The 16,908-nt window shown below is 38.0% G+C and overlaps 1 protein-coding gene across 1 annotated transcript in view; it reads left to right on the forward strand.

The window, feature by feature from the left end:
* The window catches only part of LOC136864337 (uncharacterized protein KIAA2013 homolog), a 299,319-nt gene that overhangs the window by 34,844 nt on the left and 247,567 nt on the right, over positions 1 to 16,908 (forward strand). The gene's annotated exons all lie outside the window — the stretch shown is intronic.

Below are 16,908 nucleotides of genomic sequence, written 5' to 3' on the forward strand. Positions count from 1 at the left end.
TTTTCCACTCTTATGTAAGATGCATAAGGACAGTAAGGGTTAGTAATATCAGGCACTAATTTACTTAATGTGGGAAAATAGGGCAATGTACGTCTCATTCCAAAACTATACTTCATTTCATCGAACAAATCGGTGATCAAGAAATGTTTATCTTGTAAGTCATATCAAGCTCTTTTAAATGGTTTGTAATATCAATAAGAAAATCAAAGTCATCAAGCGAAGAAGAGTCAGCGAGTTGAGGAAAGCTTTTCATGCCGAACGAGTTGTGTATGCGGTTTGGAACATGTAGCTGTAAGCTTGCATTCAGGAAATGGTTCGTTCATCAAACACCTTCCTTCTGCAGACCTGGAGATGGATAGTTTCCCCATTTTCACTCCAGCTGTGCCCTAATTAAGGCCACGAAAGCTACCTTTCCAATCCTAGCTCTTTCCCATCCTTGCATTGCTGAAAACCTCTGTGTTAATGTGACATTAAACCAGCAGCAAGAGGGAAAAAGAAAGGAGCTTAAAATCAAGGATTAATTCTGTCATTTAATTCGAAGAAATGTTCTGCATATTTCCCTGTCTCAACCATGTTACGTGACAAGAATATAGCACGTCGTTAAGACATTAACAGTTTGTACCACAACATTCATGACATGAGTTTATGTATATAGTACCTCTTGATTTAAAGCACAATGTTCGCAGTGGATGTGTCGATCTGCAGAGAAATGAGATTTTTAAAATCCTACGAAACCAGCCTTACACCCAACCATAGGTACGGAACCAGCAGTGGCAACTGAAACAAGTAAATCCCAAGATCACGGTGATTTCTAGTTTCCTTGATGGAACAGAAAAAATCAATCACTAATCAGTCATCATTAATCTGCATTTGGACTCTCCCAGGTGGCAGATCCCCTTCAGTTGTTTACCTAGTCTTTTTTAAGCGATTTCAAAGAACTTGGACATTTATTGAACGTTTCCATTGATACATTATTCCAAGCCCTAATTCCTCTCCCTATAAATGAATATTTGCCCCAATTTGCGCTCTTGAATTACAACTTTATATCTGTGATCATTCCTACCTTTAAAAGCTCCACTCAAGCTTATTTGTCTATTAACGTTCATTCCATGCCATTTCTTCAATGACAGTAAAGGATGGTTACGTAGTTATACATCCTCTTATAACAATAATCACTACCGCTCTCAGCTAGGAACATATCGCTTAGCTGAGCTACTCGTCACCTTACTCCCAAGTCTTCCCAGCCCAAAGTTTGCACCATTTTCGTAAAATTACTCTATTGATATAGATGTTGATTCCCATAGGGAACCTGAAATATTTGTCCCAAATGAGTAGGCTATTTGGAGCCACCAGCAGTGCCAATGCACTATGAGAGATTTTGTCTCATTACCAAAAATTAATGCCTGCCTGGCCATCATATGATATAGATGTTGATTCCCATAGGGAACCTGAAATATTTATCCCGAGTGAGTAAATTTGTCTTACCAGAGACTTATACGCCTTCTCCTTTCCATCAACTTCTGAATACTGTCGTAATGATGTGAAGAGATCTGTAACCTTTATTCAGTGCCTCATTAACATTAGAATGCCCGATGGAGACATTTTGACTCCTCAGCCTACTTCTAAGTTTGCTGTAGCTCTTAATTTTCTGAATTCAAAACATCTGTTCCGTGACTTTTCATCATTCATAAAGAGTTTAATTTCACTACCTTGTATTTTATTCTTCATCAAAACTTACGCCTGTATTTTTTGAATTTACCTTAAACGTCCAAATGGAGTCATTTTGACTCTTAGAGTTTTATGCTTACAAACAATATATTTTGTCATGTTACTTCATCTTACATAAGATGTCAATAATTGTGTAGGATGCAACACATAAACGACTGAGTTGCATTGTTTTGGGTGACGTGATAGTAATTTGTTTCAGCAATGTGTTGGGAGAATTTGAAAGTAAGAACCGCTCAGTCTAGTCTAGTCCTCTTTGTGAACCATATCTGCTATGCGCAAGTGGGACTACCAATGACTGGTGACCAGAATACCACTGAGCGTGTATCGACCTGCCAAGTTCATAATACCAATATAAATGGTCCGTTATTGTACATTATAAATTTTCCAGCTAACTCATTCCTGGTTGCCAGCGTTTCGCCCCCATTTGCTAGGCTGGGCTCATCAGTTGGTACCTAGTAAACCTACCAAGACGCATGGCTAGTGCATACCGTGGCGGCCACTGCGCAGGCTAATTGCAGCCTCCGGCGGTGCCAATGCACTATGAGAGACTTTGTCTCATTACCAAAAATTGATGCCTGCCTGGCCATCAGATGATACAGATGTTGATTCCCATAGGGAATCTGAAATGTTTGTTCCGAACGAGTAAATTTATAATACCAATATAAATGGTCCGTTATTGTACATTATAAATTTTCCAGCTAACTCATTCCTGGTTGCCAGCGTTTCGCTCCCGTGTGCTAGGCTGGGCTCATCAGTTGGTACCTAGCACACCTACCAAGGTGCATGGCTAGTGCATACCGTTGAGGCCACTGCACAGGTGGCTGCAATTAGCCATGCACTAGCCATGCATCTTGGTAGGTGTGCTAGGTACCAACTGATGAGCCCAGCCTAGCACACGGGAGCGAAATGCTGGCAACTAGGAATGAGTTAGCTGGAAAATTTATAATGTCCAATAACGGACCATTTATATTGGTATTATAAATTTACTCGTTCGGAACAAATATTTCGGATTCCCTATGGGAATCAGCATCTGTATCTGCTAAGTTCAGTCCCAAGTTACGAATTGGGTTAGTCTGTTTCAAAAAGACCTCTTATTGAATAATATTCCTGAGGATATATCTGAATATGAGAATAGTGACCGTGACTTGGATGACTATTTCTTTTTACCGCAAATTCAGATAAGTTCGTCAGACAGTGATGGTGAATACGAAACAATTTTGCCAGATAGCGATATCGGCATACACTGTAATTATCTCCGCAATTTATTTGCGCTTGTATAACTAATGTGTACAAATACTGACAAGGCTTTTTTATAGTAACTTCTTCCCAAGGCCATGGGAGGACTTAGCAGGAGAGAAAACGCCCAAGGATCGCAAGGGGATCTGCTTCTCGGGGGCATGTTCACTGTACTGCAACTGCTGATGTTCTACAATGTCGCCGAGGTGGAGAAGATGAGAATCGAGTTTTGGTGGCCAGCGATGGTACAGAGTGAACTCTTATGAAGCCTGGAGAGCACGTGAAAGGACGTTGAGCTGAAAAGAATGTGCTGAGAGAAATACCGGGTCCTACTGGATATGCCAAATGATCAGTACTGGCCAGCAGCACAGCAAGTGCTTGGAGGCTGATTGACAATTCTATTCTAAAATGTATAATCAAGTGCACAGTTGACGAAGAAAAGGCATGTTGAAGGTACTAATTTTTCTCTTACTGCTGAGGAATTAGAGGCTTTTATAGCGGTGATGTATGCTAGAGGTGTTGCCAGAAAGAATGACATGGATCTTCACACCTTTTGGGTTGAAGATTCGGGCGTGCCCTTATGCAAGAGAGCTTTATCAAGGAATAAGTTTTGTGAAATTTTACGTTTCCTATGATTTGATGAAAAATCCACCCGCTCTCTAAGACTGCAAACTGATAAATTCCCCTGTTCTCAGCTGTGTGGAACAAATTCATTGAGAACTCAATTGCTTGCTATCGGCCTGGGCCATTTATCACAATTGATGAGCAGCTCTTTCCCAGTTACTAGGTGCCCATTTACTCAGTTCATTGCGACTAATCCTGATAAATATGGCCAAAAATATTGGCTTGCTGTAGATAAAGACAATAAATATGTAGGAAATAGTTTCCCATATGTTGGCAGGGATGACTCTCATCCTGGTGATGAGCGTGTATCAAAACATGTTGATATGAAGCTAATGGGTCCATATTGGAACAAAGGTTGTAACGTTACTACTGACAGTTATTTTACATCTGTAATATTTGCCAGGAAGCTGGAAGAGAAAGGCAGTAGTCTTTTGGGCACAGTAAACAAAGTAAGATGGGAAATTCCAGCCGAAGTCAAAACTATGAAAAATGAACTGTACTAAAAAAGTCTACAAGAATGATGATAATGACCCTAACTGTGTATCAAGGTAAGCAGAGAAAGAATGTGATGCTTCTGAGCACACTGCACCCAGACGTAGGCATCTCTGACAATGAAAAGAAAACACCTTCAACAGTGGAGTGTTATAACGGAACAAAGTATGGTGTTGATGTAGTTGACCAGATGTTCCGTAAATATTTTACCGGAACAGGGACAAGGCGGTGGCCTGTTCACTCTTTTCAGAACACCTTAGATCTAACTGCAATAAATGCTTGGATCATTTACAAGGAAATAACATCAGAGAGAATAACAAGATCACAATTTCTTCGGAAGCTAGCCGAAGAGTGGGCAAGCGCTAACATAATCAGCCGAACAGCTGTCCCAAGGGAACAGCCTGATGGTGAGATATTGATGAAGTAGGCTGCAGTCAAATCAAGGACAGCAGCAAGAAAAATAGAAAAGTAGGAAAGTGTTCTTCATGCAGTAAAGCAGTCTGTGGTTCTTGCACTGCCAGCTGTACTTGAAAGTGCAAGAAATGCAATGGCTTCTAGTTGTGTATTGAACTGCTCAGATTTCATTCCTTTCAGCAGTGTGTGTAACAATGCTTATGGGTAGTGTTTGTTCTGCAGAAACTCACATACGTCATTCATGTAACTCATATTTTAACATTTACTGTATATATATTATTTTCAATAAAATTGTTACCGAGCTCGATAGCTGCAGTCGCTTAAGTGCGGCCAGTATCCAGTAATCGGAAGATAGTGGGTTTGAGCCCCACTGTCGGCAGCCCTGAAGATGGTTTTCCGTGGTTTCCCATTTTCACACCAGGCAAATGCTGGGGCTGTACCATAATTAAGGCCACGGCTGCTCCCTTCCAATTCCTAGGCCTTTCCTATCCCATCGTCGCCATAAGACCTATCTGTGTCTGTGCGACATAAAACAAATAGCAAAAAAAAATAATTGTTTTTCATTGTTTGATTGTTTGCACTATTTCTTCCAATTTTCCTGTAATTGTTACAACATTTTACTTGGATATTGTGTCCAATGAATTTCCAAGTTCCGAAAATATCATAAAACAGAAAAAGCAAGTAATTGCATTCATGTAATATCAACTGGCTTAAAATCAACCATGGAGTCTAAATGACTCCCATTGGGCATTATAGAAAGGTTGTAAACCCCTGGCATTCTAGTATTAATGTGATCACCCCCAATGAACATGTTTTCTTATATTAACACCTAGGTTACAGTGTTTCCCTGTGTGGTACTTTGGTACTTTCACCTCATCAACACAATAATTAAAACTTTTCATCTTGGTGAGACTTAGTCTGACTTTCAACTCATTGACTATCATACCATTGTGTGCTGTCCAAATCACAATATTGCTGAGTCTTTTTGCAGTCTCTCAAAATCCTGTAACTTGTTTACTACTTTACACATTATAAAATTGTGTGTAAAAAGCCTTATCTTGATTCCAGTTCTTTACTCATGTCATTTATATATAGCCTATAAGTAAACATAAAAGCCCAATAATACTGCCCTGTAGGACCCCCCCTCTTACTTAATTGTTATAGGATCAGATAGTGCTTCACTTATTCTAATTCTCTGTGTTCTATTTTCTAGAAATCTAGCCACACATTCAACCATTCTTTTGTCTGGTCCAGTAGCCCTCACTTTTGTCAGCAGTCTCCCATGACGCACCCTAGCAAAGCCTTGGATAGGTCAATAGCAATACAGTCCATTTGACCTCCTGAGTCTAAAATATCTGCCATATCTTGCTGGAAATGTATGAGTTGAGTCTCACTGAAATAACCTTTCCTAAATCTGAACTGCCTTCTATCAAACTGTTAGTAATTTTGCTACTGTATCTAATATAGTCAGAAAGAATGCTTTCCCAGAGCCCTCAGACTACATGTAATGCTTACTGGCCTTTAATTATCTGCTTTATGTTTATCACTCTTTTCCTTTGTACACAGGGTCTACTATAGTATTTCTCCACTCATTTCATATAGCTCCTTCATGTAAACAGTAATCAAATCCATTTTAGTACTTCCTCCTTCTTGTACCATATCCATGTCAGCTGTCGTCAGGCCAACCTAATTCTTGTTCTCAGCAATTTGGAAAAGTGTGGGGGCCACTGAGCCCATACCATTCTTGTAGATTCTGTGGCCAAGATACTTCTTCCCTTACCTCTCCTTCCTTCAATTTTACCTTGTAATATAAGCTGAAGGAGTCTGGCCATGTCATTCAAAATGATAATTATAAAGTACACAAGTTTCTTCATTTTGATGTTTTGTATGATCTCTGGCTCTTTGTTCATGTTTTGGAGTATTTCAGTGTTATGTATTACGTCAACCCATGATATTCTGAGCAGGTGCCTGTTGCACTACATCTCAAAAATAGATAAAACCGACGTAAACGGAGGTGGAGATTAATCTTAAAGTCCCTGTTACAGAGGAGTTTGCTCACTCTATTGAATGCAGTCCTTGTCTGTTCAATACAGGGCCTAATTTCAACAGCAATATTCCAGGTGTAATAATGTACGCAGCCAAGATACTTAACGCGTTGGACTTGCTCCATTGATGTGCCAGTTGCTGTCAAGTTAACAGTTTGAATGACGTGTTTGCTCATGTTTAAACACAGACCTGCTGCAGCACTATGTTCAACCACCCAGTTTAGCACTGTTTGTAGATCTTCAGCACTTGTTGTAAGCAGAATTATATCGTTTTCATATCACAGATTATTTATTGCCATCCCATTAACAATGATGCCATCCTGTTTTCCTTCCAGTGCTCAGCTTTTTCATAGTTGATTAAACAAGGTTATACATCCGCAGAAATATTTATGCATCTTTGCACCAAAACCTGCTTCCCCAGCAGTGCCTCCCAGGTACCAACCCCATTACGGAATCCAAACTGGGTGTTAACTATGTATGATTCATATTTCCTGTACATTCTTACAGTACATGTATTACTTTTAGGAACATTTTGAGAATATGGTTCCATCAGGCTTATGATTCTATAATCTCTATGGGATTTTGCCATTTTTTTCTTTGGAATAGAGATGATAGTTGTCAGCCACTCAGAAGGGATTGATCCATTGGTGAATGCTAGATTGAATAGCTCTATCAGGATGTCCAATAGTAGGTCTTCTTTAAGAATGTCTAGTATTTTTATAGGTATACCATCAGGTCCATGTTCTTGAGTGCATATTCTACTTCCTGGCAAGTTACTAATGGTCCTTCATCTGTATCCTGAACAGAAGGATATGGTCCTCTATTATCATGGAAATGATCAGTCGCATAGACTTTCCAGCTGTTGAGTTTTTCTTCACGTTCTTTGATGACCTTCCATTGATTGTTAAATAAGAGTCCATTTGTTCTCCTAGTATGTAACCCCGCAGCTTCTTTAACCTTTTTGTGCATGTTAAAAGTGTCGTGCTTAAATTCACATTCTTCTATGTCCTTACACCGGTTACCCAGCCTTTCAGTTTTTGCCCTTCTAATCATTTGGCAGATTTTGGTCTTGATTTCTTATACTTTTCCCAGTTCTTTTTTTTTTTTTTACCAGTCTCCATTGGTCCATCAAATCAAGGATTTCATTGGTCATCCATGTGGTTTTTTCTAACTTTCTTGTCTTGTATCAAATGACTTTCCTGTGTCCAGTACAGTTGTTTAGAATCAACTGGTTTTGATGCCGTTCTGCATTTCAGTCTGTTTGGATAGCTGTTCACCGAGGTCATTCAGTACTGTTCTAATGTTCGTTTTTGAGTTTTGCAGTATCAAGTTTAGACTGACAAAATTTTCATTATCAATTTCAGCTTAATTTTAGCGACAAGTGGATTATGATCCATTGGAAGATCAGCACGAGGATAAATCCTCACTGCTGTAATGCAGTTTCTGAATATCGTAAAAATGTAAACATTCAAGCTGGTTCCTAACAATCCTTGGCTGGATGTTAGCATTTGAATTCCAGGTGTACCTATGGAAGGTATTTGTCACAACAAAGCTCTGCTAGTGACAAAATTGAACAAACCTCTCCCTGCAATCATTTCTCTCACCAAAGCCATAATTGCCAGTTATGTCCTCACACATACCATTTCCCACTTTTGCATTGAAATCTCCCATTAGTATGGTTATTTCTGAATATTTTGGTATTTTTAGGGCTTTATTAATCTCTTCACACCGGGCAAGTTGGCCTTGTGGTTAGGGGCACGCAGCTGTGAGCTTGCATCTGGGAGATAGTGGGTTCGAACTCCACTGTTGGCAGCCCTGAAGATGGTTTTCCGTGGTTTCCCATTTTCACACCAGGCAAACGCTAGGGCTGTGCCTTAATGAAGGCCACAGCCACTTCCTTCCCATTCCTAGGCCTTTCCTATGCCATCATCGCCATGAGACCTATCTGTGTCGCTGCGACGTAAAGCAAATAGCAAACAAAAAAAAAGTCTCTCCACAAAACTTTTCTATATCATCATCGGTACCATCACATTTGGGACAATATGCTTGTACGGTAAAAGATTTTGAGTTAAACATGATGAATAAAACAGTTGTTTTCGTAGCCTTTTCTTGAATGATTTCAAAGAAATTGGAAATTTATTTTACATCTCTCTTGGTAAGTTATTCCAATCCCTAACTCCCTTTCCTATAAACAAATATTTGCCCCAATTTGTCCTCTTGAATTCCAACTTTATCTTCATATTGTGATCTTTCCTACTTTAAAGACACCACTCAAACATATTTGTCTACTAATGTGATTCCACGCCATCTCTCCACTGACAGCTCGGAACATACCGCTTATTACATGTGATATCAATCATTTTTGGTTCCGTATTGATGATATTTGACTTTATATAATAATAAGTTATTTTATTATTATATCCACCTAATCAATACATTAAAATGCATACAATTAGGACCTTGTCCTTATTAAATTGTTCGTTGACATATTATTTAAAAATATGGTACATGTTTCGCCTTAATTATGTAGGCATCATCGGCCATAATTTGACCTTAAAATAAAATAACATAAAATAAAATAAAGGCAGTAAGAACTCTACAGTTGCCAGCAGCTCATAAGATCACAACACAAGTTACTCTCTCTGCAAGCCAAGAGACTTCGCCTTAGAATCAATTATCTATATGCTTTTCTACACACAACTGTAGCATCACCCCTTTTAACCAGCACGTCAACAAAGCTTGCAATTCATAGTAATGTCAAAACATCATATCAAGTGAGATAGTTCGAAAAAGTCCAAATCAAATTTGAATATCAACTAAGAGCTACCAGCTTTCACACCACCAATAAAGTGAAAATAATATACCATATGCTAATGACATTTAGCTTACGCACATAACTGATTATTCATTAGTCTTAAGGCCACCATTTAATGACATTTTAAATGTCAATATTTATCATCACATTTTAACAAGACTGAATTTGATTTGATAATTTGGAATGTTTTTCAGTTTTTAACCAGTTACTAGTTAAATATTATTATGTATCAACTTCCTTAAATCACAAGTTCTCAATCAACTGTTGTATTATTCACCTCATTCATAGGTACAAGCCTTGTAAAGCTATCAATTTTAAAAAAAATTGCCACATGTTAATTTTACACAGACCTTTTAAGATTTAATAGAGCCCTATTTTAGCATTAGTTCATAAGTCAATCAGATGCCTGATTTTATTTTAAGGTCAAATTATGGCAATGATGCCTACATAATTAAGGCAAAACATGTACCATATTTTAAAATAATATGTCAACGAACAATTAATAAGGACAAGGTCCTAATTTTATGTATTTTAATGTATTGATTAGGTGGATATAATAAGAAAATAACTTATTGTTATTATATAAAGTCACATACCACTTAGTCGAGCAGCTCATTCCTTTCTCCCAAGTCTTCCCAGCCCAAACTTTGCAACATTTTTGTAACGCTACTCTTTTGTTGGAAATCACCCAGAGCAAATCGAGCTGCTTTTCTTTGGATGTTTTCCAATTCTTGAATCAAGTAATCGTGGTGAGGGCCTCATACACTGAAATCATACTCTAGTTGGCGTCTTATCAGAGACATATGCCCTCTCCTTTACATCCTTTCTACAACCCCTAAACACCCTCATAACCATGTGCATAGATCTGTACCCTTTATTTACAATCCCATTTATGTGATTATCCCAATGAAGATCTTTCCTTATATTAACACCTAGATACCTACAGTGATGCCCATAAGGAACTTTCACCCCATCAGCGCAATAATTAAAACTGAGAGGACTTTTCCTATTTGTGAAACTCACAACCTGACTTTTAATCCCGCATATCATCATACCATTGCCTACTGTCCATCTCACAACATTGAGGTCATTTTGCAGCTCACTATCTTGTAACTTATTTATTACTCTGTACAGAATAATATCTGCAAAAAGCCTTATCTCTAATTCCACTTTTTTACTCATATCATTTATATATATAAGAAAAAGGTCCAATAATACTGCCTTGAGGAATTCACCTCTTAATTATTACAGGGTCAGATAAAGCTTTGCCTACTCTAATTCTCTGAGATCTATTTTTTAGAAATATAGCCATGGCTGTTGCGAGTCTCGACAGTATTTAATACAGAACTTGGAATGAGTCCAAATAAGGTTCAAAAATGGATCGGGTACAAAGGTTTGTGTGTTTCTCTCTCCGCCCGATTAAAAGTTCTTTTGTCAGATGATGAGAATGAGGACATTGCACTCGCACTGCAGATGTGCCAATGCCCTCTTCCTTTATACGCGTCTGACAAATATGGTGGATTGCTCAACACTGTTTGGATTGATTCCATTACATGTTCCTCACTGCAATACTGGGTAAGGGTATATTTTCCATCTGTCTAAAATGAGAACTGTGGCTCGAACAAACACATGGCTGTTGAGGGCTATAAAATCGCTGAATGAGGTGGGTGAAAGTGGAAATTTTTCACTCGCCACTCTCTAAAATTAGACATGCCTTAACGACCTCAAGAATGTAAGGCCCTCTCTGTATAAATGTGTGTATAAATGTCTAGATTTAGTTTAAACATGGTAATTATTTTAGGAGATTTGTTTTTATTTATTAAAGGTGTATTAAATATGTGTATATAAATATGGTGATTATTTTTGAAGATTTGTTTTTATTTATTTAAAGAGTATTTGTTGTATATAATGTTTTACTGAATCATCTGTAATTGGGAGCACATCCTCTGATAAGTAAATTTATCCATTTATCTATCTAGCTAATCTATATATATCTGCCAAGAACATGTCACCATTCTGCGTAAGGGGGTAGAGAGAGAGAGAGAGAGCGAGAGCGTGCATGCGTGCATCAGTCTTATGTACTGTACAGGGATTGACCATACATAAAGTATTTCATAAATAAAATATGCCATAAAGAATTTATAAAATATTAGCAAGTGTATTTTCAGCGCTCATAGAAACAGTCTCATAGGAACAAGTAGTCAACCCGCACAATGCGACGTTCATCATCACACAGCCAGCGCGGTGTCAAGGACAGGTTGCGTCATACGATTTGGAAACATCCAAGCAAGAACATTTCTATATCCTAAACCAATTGAGGTGTCGATTCAGAAACATCATCATCCTATAGTGCACGTTTCAAACATCTCCTTATAATTTCTCCAAAATCGATCCAGGGATTACGAAGATGTTCAAGATATTATAAAACATTACATCAGAGCTAGATCTATATAAAAGGCCATAGCTCTTGGTCCTGTCACGACAGTTCGCACTGGCAACATGATGATGTTAGTTCGCTGCATGATATGGAGTTAGACATGTGAGTTGTGGAACATAGAATAATTCCGGCGTTACGGTACTTACAAACTTCCAGTAAGTTTAACCTTGTTGAGGAACTTATAAATTGAAGAAGGTGATTCTAAGACTGGTATAACTAACATTTATGCGTGTGTGAGAAGTCATAATAGTGATTTTTCCAAGTGAACTCTACTCGGGGGATAGTTAAATGTGGACACTCGCATAACATAATCAGCGAGTGGTTACCCTGCGCCGGGACCCTCAAGAATCAACGAATACCCATTGCTGTCTACAAGGTATCGTGTTTCCATGGTTGGTTGCTGCCTGTAAGGGATCGTGGCTCCATGGTTTGGTTGCTGCACACGAGGGATCATGTTTCCATGGGTGAGTCCATCAAGGAGGATCTATGGAAACAACTTCACTCTAACCAGCACAACTATAAGGTGAACCTTCTGTGAATAAATTCATTTTAAAGAATTTGGAACTCATTGCATTTAGGACCTCTCTCTGTACCCAGTTCCAGTTCTACATCCAGTGTGCCCTGTGATTAAGAGATCTTTACTATCCGAAATATCTACAGTCTGTCTCACCATGTTTGAGAGTCGAAGAAAACAACCACAAGCACATGTATTCTGAAATACTACCTGTTCCAAAAAAATTACCTTTCGTTCATTGGACTCTTTCGCCTGAGCAACAATACTCACTATTAAGATTTTTATAAACACAGTGGTGTTAAAACAGTTTGATTTTCCGCTATGGGGTTTGTAATAGAAAGACTGAAGGTAAGGACAACCTAACGTCTAGTCTTATATAAATATCACGCCAGGCAAAATGCGCCCCTGTTAGGTATACAAACTCATTGTAATAACAGTTGCCTGTTTAAACATAAATATAATACATACAACAACAAATCCACAAAAGAAAATTTATCATGCGTTAATGGGTAGCAATAAGACTTACAGTTTACTCGCTATCCTGCAGTTCCATTCTTCCATGTTGGTGTTGTCATCGGTATCCGTGCCATCAGCCAAGTTCGTAACAAACCATTCAAGGACTTCGTCCACAATGCCATCCAGTTTCCACATATTAGCTTCCTCCTCATCGATAACGTGTTGAATACAGGATTTTCATCAGTGACGGTATGAAGTCCTTCAATCAATAGTTCTCTCACTTTCTTAATGGTGAAATTGACATTGTTTCGAGCCACATGTCCCTTAACCTGGCTCCATAAAAGCTCTATTGGGTTTAAGGATCAATAATACAGAGGTAATCTTAATACGTGTCGTCCCGGCTCTGCTGTGGCCTTGTCAACTCGGTACTCGTTACAAGCATTACACGTGTGCTGTGGTATTAGTGCCAGTAGTTCAACTTTGATGCACTGCAGATCATAGGAAATTCTTTTTGTTTCTAGCCAGTTCTGTATGTTCATCTTTTTCAAAGACTTGTTCGTAATTCTCTCAATTTTTTTTTTCGCTTGACATCGCACCAACTCAGATAGGTCATATGGCGACGATGGGATACGAAAGGCTTAGGAATGGGAAGGAAGCCGCCGTGGCCCTAATTAAGGTACAGCCCCAGCATTTGCTTGGTGTGAAAATGGGAAACCACGAAAAACATCTTCAGGGCTGCCAACAGTGGGGTTCGAACCCACTATCTCCAGGATGCAAGCTCACAGCTGCGTGCTCCTAACCGCACAGCCAACTCGCCCAGTCTCTCAAATTTAACAGAGTGATACGGAGCATTGTCTAAAACAATCACAGCATTGATTTCTAGGCAGGGAAGAATTTCAACAAGCCATTTCTTGAATACGTTTCCATCCATTTCCTCATGATAATCCTTTGTAGGCTTCGATTCGAACAATAACAATCCCCCTTCCACAAAACTGTTTTCATTTTCTATGTGGAGGAGAATTAGCCGTTTACCCTTGCCGAAGGGAGATTTCAACCCACTCGATAATCCCCTAAGAAATCCATCTTTGCTAGATTTTATAGTTTCATCTTTCCAAATTTTCTTAGTAGTGTAGTATCTATATTTCATCAAGGAAATTTCCTAATATGACATAAATACTTTCTTCTCCGCTACATTATTTCATCCTTTTCAATAAGCGCGCACTGACGATTCCGAGATGCAGAAGTGTGAAACTCATAATTTTTTAGTCTGTGAAGAGTTACACGAGAAAAGTTAGGTAATAAATCGTCCTTATTAACTGAAGCTAATATTTTATTCAGAGTTGGTATTTCATTTCTTAAAATGAAGTTGTGAATTTTTTTTTTTTTTTTTTTACGGATAGCTTCTTTTGTAAAACTGTTGTATTTTCCACTTAGCTTTGTTGCTTTATGGGTTTTCTTAGGAGTAACCAGTTTCCTATTAACCTTAAGTTGTTTCCTAGCACGGTAAACGCTTGCCTTGGAAATACCAGTTACATCGGCCACTGCATGTGTTGCTTCATCCAGAGTACTTCCAGAGTTTTCTTCACGAAATTTGGAAAACACATTTAACACACACGTCTTCTCGCCACTCGTTAGTGGTTTTCATTTTTTATGTTTAATCACATACTGGCCTGGTTCACCCATGGTTTGCAATTACGGCACTTTCTCGCACACATATATACTGGACGGATGTTTGCACTTCCAACTAATTAAACAGTATACTTGATGAACATTGTGTATTATTTTCATTCACAAAAAACTTAGTACAAGCAAGCAAAGTGGACATGTGCTTTGGATCAGCAGTCATTGAGCTCAAGGAACATGTTAGTGAAATGGATCGTCTTTTCCCACAAACACTTCCGTCAAGTGACTTGCCTCCCTATATCTGGGAGACGTAACATATTTTTTATTTACATGTGGGAAGAATAAGAAATACTCAAATTATATTGCTAATAATAAGCAAGAGCATCATATGTTAGGCTTGTTACATTTCTTCTGAACTTTGTAAGTTGTGCAACGTTAATTGTACATTTGTCCATATGGGGAGTGCGTTACTAAAACCAAACCTCGAAAATATTGTATACTCTGACTCTCAAACATGGTGAGACAAATCGTGCCTTATTATCAAATAATTTCCTGGTACTGAGAGAAGGTAGAAGTAAACTTGGCGCCCTGGACGTGGTGGCCGGTTTATTACTTAATAGCTTAGCTAGCAAGTAAACTTGACACTGCACTCAGTTAATACAAAGTGTGGAAACTATGAGAGATTCTCTTAAAACTTAGGTCATAGAAGCTGTGAGGGAAGACCTACAAAAAATTCTTCTGACTTAACAACAGCTAACTAAAGAACTTGATAGTCTCAGAACTGAATTTCAAAAATAATAATAATTTCAAAGTGTCTTAAAGCATTTTTGTATTTCACTTTGAATATGAGTGGTGTAGAAAACTTTCAATAAACAAATTTTCAAGTTTTAAATACTGCGTTATAATTGGACTTTGACATTTGAACTTTAATGAACAGATATTTTCAGTCTCATTTGTATTTAGTGGAAATTTGTGTATTTAGTCAACATTGGAAAATATATAAGCAGCAATAGAATCCCTTTGGCTTAATGTAAAGGAAACTAACTCCAATTTAGAGACTAGACTCACTGAAACATGTGCAAGTCCTGAATGTAGGATCACTAAAACAAATGCAAACCTTGAATGTAGGTTAATAGAATCTAGTAATAATTTTGCTAGACTTAATGATTGTACTCAAAATCTTGAATGTAGGCTCACTGACACTAATTCAAACTTAGAACGTGGACTTCATGAATCTACTGAAAATCTTCAACGTAGGCTAACTGAAACCTGTAGTAATCTTGCAAGCCTTGAGAACAGGTTAACGGAATCAGTTATTCAAATCGATGAAAGTGTTGAGGCTAAGTTTGTTGAGTCAAATACAAACTTAGAATTACGACTCAATGAACGTATCGCTCATATTGAGAAAAGATTTAAAGTAGCTGACCTTAAAGTGGATAATAAGCTCACCGAAATCAACACTCTGTTAATACAAAGTGTGGAAGCTATGAGAGATTCTCTTAAAACTTAGGTCATAGAAGCTGTGAGGGAAGACCTACAAAAAATTCTTCTGACTTCACAACAGCTAACTAAAGAACTTGATAGTCTCAGAACTGAATTTCAAAAATCCCATGCACAATTGTCAGTCACACAGGCCAAGATTATGTCAATTCAAGACAACCTTAGGGACTTTTTAAAGAATGATCTTCCTAAAATTCATAATGAAATCAAGCTTGTTAAAATCTGAGCATAACAGCTTTGACAGACGCTTCTCTACACAAATAGAAGGTACTCATACTCAAGTTACTAGTTTGTGTAATAATATTAAAGACCTAGAGAACAATGTGCAACAAATTGAAAGCACTGTTGACAACATTCAAATGGAAATGAGAGGCCAAACAGAAATCATAAATGACAAAGTAATAAATTTGGAAAGGAAAGAGATGTCGAGGTCATTTTCAAACTCATCTGGTATTGTAGGAGAAAATCGCATTACCACTGTTATCTGGGTACCAGATGAGAAACCAACTAAGTTTTCCAGTAAAGAGGAATACACAGCTAGAGAGTTTCTTCTCAACATAGAAGAATACTTTAATGAGAACAGGATAGGGGAAGGCCAATGACTTAGAGTAGTCTCCAAATTGCTGGAATGCAGAGCAATGGCGTGGTTTTCTGCTTTTAAATTTACCATAATAATTATTATTAACTTACCATGAAAACATATGACGACTTAAAGAAGGTTTACTCAAGTATTTTTGGAACACTGAGACTCAGCACATGATAAAGTTGCAGTTGTACTCAAAAAGGTACAATACCTCCGTAAATTTTTCTCGGTACTGTGATTTTTTAAAAATCTCTCAACTCAAGAAGATGCAATTTCTTGACCCTCCATTACCATAAAAGGAATTAACTGAAGTCATTATTTTGCAATATTCTACACATGTGCAAGAAATCCTTGTAGCGGCTAACGTGCAAAGTCTAGAACAATTGGATGCCATATTATGCTGGCTAGATACAGCTCACACCCAGACTGGAAATAAACTTA

Source organism: Anabrus simplex, chromosome 2 (genome assembly GCF_040414725.1).
Source record: "Anabrus simplex isolate iqAnaSimp1 chromosome 2, ASM4041472v1, whole genome shotgun sequence".
Classification (NCBI taxonomy): Eukaryota; Metazoa; Arthropoda; class Insecta; order Orthoptera; family Tettigoniidae; genus Anabrus; species Anabrus simplex.